General features: G+C 38.9%; 1 long non-coding RNA gene across 1 annotated transcript; it reads left to right on the plus strand.

The window, feature by feature from the left end:
* The first annotated feature begins 1,906 nt into the window (after positions 1-1,906).
* LOC123172155 (uncharacterized) lies at positions 1,907-5,482 on the plus strand. The gene is made up of 2 exons (XR_006485499.1): positions 1,907-4,859; positions 5,158-5,482. It is a non-coding gene; the product is annotated as an uncharacterized lncRNA (long non-coding RNA).

Consider the following 5,482-nt stretch of genomic DNA (forward strand, 5'->3'; position numbering starts at 1 on the left):
TTCCTTAAATTCGTCCCTTTCTGTATCTAGACAAATCTAAGATAGCGTTTTTGGGACGGAGGTTGTACTAGACAAATAACAATAGGGCTCTCTTTCGCTCTTATTCAAACTAATCAAATCTTATCTAATTAATCCCAAATGACAAGTGCTACATGTCAGGTGCATGGCGATCCAGCCTTGACGTTTTTCGATGGCAGATGCAGTCACACAAGGATAGCAAATTTCAGTGACACACGGAAATTTCTATCAAGCATAAACTGAAGCACGAAAGTTGTCATGCTTACCAACTAAACTTTCCATCCTCGTATAACTAAACTTGCCGTAAAAAACATTCGAAGTTGCAATGTGCTCGTACCTGACATGTGTCACTTACTAGGTCCGAATTAATTACCGGGTCAACTTGATCACATAGAAAGTAACTTAGACTACGTACTTGTGCTAGAAAAAATAAATAAGGATATATGTTTCAATGCAGGCCACCAGACTGGATCACAAATAGATTGGTAAGGTTCCTACCATAATATGTGCAACACATGGTGTCCTGAAAGTTGGCTTGACTTCGTATGGTTCTGGTTCTGGTGACGGTATTTTAAGTGCAATAAAGCCCACCATTAAAATGTTAGAATTGATAGCTTGATAACTTTTGCTAATACGGCACTCGACACATCATAGTACAAGATATTAAATTATAGGACAGTGCTAGGCGCCGGTCGACTGGCCCAAATTTGGGCTGGTCACCATGTAGCCACCCGATTCCCTTGTATACAGCCGTTAGATATGACTTCCCCCTTGTATCATCTTCTTCCCTTCATCGCTCACAAGATAAAAAAGGGGAATACCGACGCTCCCCACGCCAGAGCACCCTTCTCCTCTGTAGTTAGCCGGGCAGAGCTGTAGTTGCTAGCAGCAAAAAGTAGTCATCGCCGTGTTTGGGGTTGCACAGAAAAAAAACCTCGATCTCCTTCTCGAGCAAATGTCGCAATGCCCCAGCGACCTTGGTTGAAAAACCACCCACACACCACCGCTGGAGCTCGCCGTCGTTTTTGGTTGCAGCTCTTATTTGCACGGGCATGGAAGCAACAAATGCCGACACCAGTAGTAGCAAAAATCGACAACAGGTGCAGTAAAAAATACATAGTCGCAGGCTTCGTAACCTCATGAAAAAAATGTATGTAACAATCGACAATGCATTAGTAGCAAAAATCAAAACGTCTGTAGCAAAAGTGATACAATGGTTCTAGCAAAAGAAGACATGGCAGCAAAATTTTGGTCAATTCCAGCAAAAATCAAATACGGTGGTAGCAAGTTGGTACATTAGTTTAGCAAGTAAAGAAGCATGGTAGCAAAAAATTTGGTTTGTTCCAATATAAACTGAAGAAAGTGGTAACAAAATTTGAGGCTGGTTCCAGCAAAAAAAATCTCGCGGGTATCTCCAGCACTTTGTCACCGTAGCTCCAACATCCTGAACGCCGGCCGCCACAGGTCTCCCAACAATTGTATCCTTCGTCTCCAGCACGGGTGCGTGCTGGTTGCAGCACTTGCCGTTGTCTCCTCAAATCTTGTGGTCGTCGTCTCCAACACCGTAGGTGGTACGTCGGCTCCAGCACTGGTGTGAGCACCAGCTTTCACGCCGCAGGCCATTGCCGATTCCAACACCAAGAGTCACCAGTCCTAGCACCGGACGTTGGCATTTGGAACTTCCTCCACCATTGCTGCCAGTCGCATATACGCCGGGCGCCGGTCACAACTCACCACTCGTTGGTTGCGACTTCTCCATCGACAGTTGCAGCTTCTAGCTCAGCTGGTTGCAACTTCTAGCGGGGGGGGGGGAGTTGGATGGTGGCTTGCAGCCACCATGGAGCACATCAGAGTGGAGCTAGAGGGACTGATGGAGCGGATTCCGCAGCGGTGCTGCGGGGGCACGCGGCCGTGCTCGCCGGTGTTGAACCAAAAAAATGACGGAGGGAGCGGGGGCGCGCTGCCGGGCTCGCCAGCGTTGAGCCAGAAAAAGGATGGAGGGAGCGCTTCTACAACCGAAGGGGCACATATTAATCACATCCTAAAAGTATTTGACTATAAGTAACCTTCCATAACTAAATACTCACGTTGTTATTGGCAGACTGGCTTCTACAACTGAAGGGGCACATATTAATCACATCCTAAAAGTTTATGACTATAAGTAATTTTTTTACCATTAGTACGATGTACCCTCTACTTGTTACTAGACTATAATCGCTAGATCTTTGTAAATGAACCAAATAAATCAAATCCAATGATAATCATAGTTATAACTAAAGATATATGTATTTTAATTTAAATCGTTATACAACAGAGAAAAGAGAGGCACGTTAGGAATTCTGGTCATCAATATGGTGGAGCATCCTTTTATTACAATATATACTACATGCGATTAATCTTCGTTACCACACCTAAACATGCCACAATCAATAAGCACCCCTATACATATCATACTTAATATATCCTCGTAATCATCTACCAACATACATACTTTTAGATTATTATTTGGACTACACACAATATAACATGCTACTATAAGTTACAAATGTTACAGATGATGATAGTTACACAAATCCAAACCTGATACACTCAATCAAAATTGACATTGATCCATGTAGTACCTAACCTTATATTGTGTAGATGATTGTGAGGCACCCGCACTGCTGCACAAGCACCAGTAGAGAAATATCCAAGTAGTGTTTGTCTACAGTGCCAAGACGACCGGTGCTACTAAAGAGTGTTGACAGATTGGATTAATTTTGTGTTGTCATGGGAGTAAGGTTACATGTGTTAAAAGACATGCTACAATTAGTGACTGGTTCTAGAACTTTGTTCAAGCCTCAGTGTCACATGACATAAAAAATACATGCGAATTGGAGTGTGAAATGCTATGATGGGAGAGTTCACTGTAACACGCACAAAGTGATCAGGATTAGTGGAAAATAAACTACAAATATTAATGGAAGATGTTTCAAAAATCTTGTGGTGTACCTTTTCACTTTGATATTGAAAATAAATAAATTAATGAAGCAAGCTGACATATATAATTAAATTTGTGTAGAAAATATATCTTGCTAACTTATCATTCATATAAAAACAATATTCAATGTTGTATTTTCGGGTCCATGTCTATGTCCAAATATAACTACCGAATGCACATCGAGTATGTTTGATTGGAGAGAGTAGATGAGAAGACTTGATGAAAAGGTACATGTAAAGTTTTAACAATTCATGTCTCCTATCCTATCAATGGGGATACATTATTTTTACTTAATTTATTAAGGAACTTATTCCATTAGAAAGATCATCCAAAAATTCAAGATCCATACAGTGTCATTGTTTTTAACCATAATTTCTCAATCTAAAACTACATCTTCCTAATAGTATTCACATAACAAGATATTTGCTATAGTACAGATGGCCTCCTAAAAATATAGTAACGCCAGAAAATCCTAACACAATGAAGTCCTCGACGTTATATAGAATAAAATTATGCTTTGAGCCATTATTAATAGATTAGAATGGCATTTTCATAATTGCACATAACACATCCTAGTGAACCATAATTGATATGTCTTTGTAAGTTTATCAAAGCAACATTTGACCATTGTTTTGATGAAACACTCATTATTATTTGCATCATAATATACAGATTTTTCGTAAGTCCGAATCTAATACTAGTGACCACCAATATATATTTTATCGCCATGCACTCATCTATCACAACATACAAAATAGCAAGTTAGCTCATGATCTGAAGTTTAATTCTCGTGTAGTGATCTAGTTGTATGTAAAGGCAACACTACATCTGATCAATAGTATATGGTGTTCTTGCAAATGACATAATAATTTACCACTCGCACAAATTGAAGACGTTAAAGATGTTTCCATTATGATATTTTATTTAGGATAACTTTGGGATAGTTATATAACCATATTATTTATTGTTAGTGATATAAATGTATGTGTATGAATTCTTAAGTTGATTTGTCTAATACTTTTCAGTGTGCTAAAAATAATGCCCTCACAGCTGCAAGGACCATCTTGCTAGTTATTATTAACAATATCTTAAATAGTGTATTTTACTTACAAGAAGAATCAAGTAAATCCAAAATAATTGTAAATTTAGAATTATATGACAGTCAAATTTCTTTAGCATTTTTATCATCAAAGAATATCCTTATAAGAAAATAGAGTGAATTATGAACTTATCACATATCACAAAGCCAAGCACACGAAAATACATGTGGCCAAAAGCACATCTCGTGTCCAGTGCATTGTGGCTTGGCGATTTTTATACACACATACTTGGACGTGTACTGAATCCAAAGCGCAGTCAACATTACGTGCTTCCTATAATCTTCACAAGGCAACCTTTATTAGTATTTCAACCTAAATTGGCTCGTAGTCCTACTACCGCTTGAGAACACAAATGCAAGTGCTAACAGGTCTCACACACTGCCAAGTCCAGATCAACTTAAACGCGCTAGCTAGCTACAAGCAAGAAATTACCTCAAACTAATATGGAAACTAACCAAGCTCACCTCTTGAGGATTTGTAAAACAGGTACAAATTCAGAAAAAATGACCTAGTTGGAAATTTGACATTCGCCAAGAGATTTGGAGAGGGCACTGTTGTTCCACTTGTTCTTGACTGGTCAATTAGCGACGGGAGATGCCCACCGGTGCCGCAGGGTGTTGACAAGGCAAATATTGATCCCTACGGCGCATGTGTTAGCACCCAGAGCTACTGCGTTAATGCTAGCAACAGCGCGACGGGCTATTTCTGCAACTGCTTCGAGGGATACACCGGCAATCCATACATAAAAAATGGATGCAAGAGTATGTACACTTCCCTGCTCATTTGATGTTATTATCTGAAAGAAACTTCATTTTTTTCATTTATATTTGTTGCTACATTTGTGTATTCCTCTCACCACATTGTGCATTTTTAAATTTTTAATATATCCTTTGGATTTGAACATAGACAGTCTGCCGAGAAAGATTTGGGATCTCAGGAATATTTCGTACTCATTTGCTCTCTCACTATTTGCAAGCACATAGAAACCTATAAAGTAATTAATACTAACTTATGTTTATGTTTTCCATTAATATGCTCTGTTTTTTCATAAATTTTCAGATATTAATGAGTGCTTAAATAAGAACATGTATCCTTGTCATGGAGGGAGATGCCACGATTTAGAAGGTGATTACGAGTGCAAATGCAATTTTGGACGACGGGATGACGGTAACAAGGGGTGTGAACCCGTATTGTCCAAGGCTGCAGTAGCAGTTATAGGTGAGGCATTGTATGTATGCCCTATGTAGTTTCTTAATGCTATAACATATGAAATTCCACATTCGAAAATATATCTCTATTTCACTGGATTTTAACACCTAGTAGTTCTGTACATGTACTATATTATTCTGTGAAAAGTTAAAAATTACAATTGTTCTAAAGTTTG

This window comes from Triticum aestivum, unplaced genomic scaffold (assembly GCF_018294505.1).
Source record: "Triticum aestivum cultivar Chinese Spring unplaced genomic scaffold, IWGSC CS RefSeq v2.1 scaffold183505, whole genome shotgun sequence".
Classification (NCBI taxonomy): domain Eukaryota; kingdom Viridiplantae; phylum Streptophyta; class Magnoliopsida; order Poales; family Poaceae; genus Triticum; species Triticum aestivum.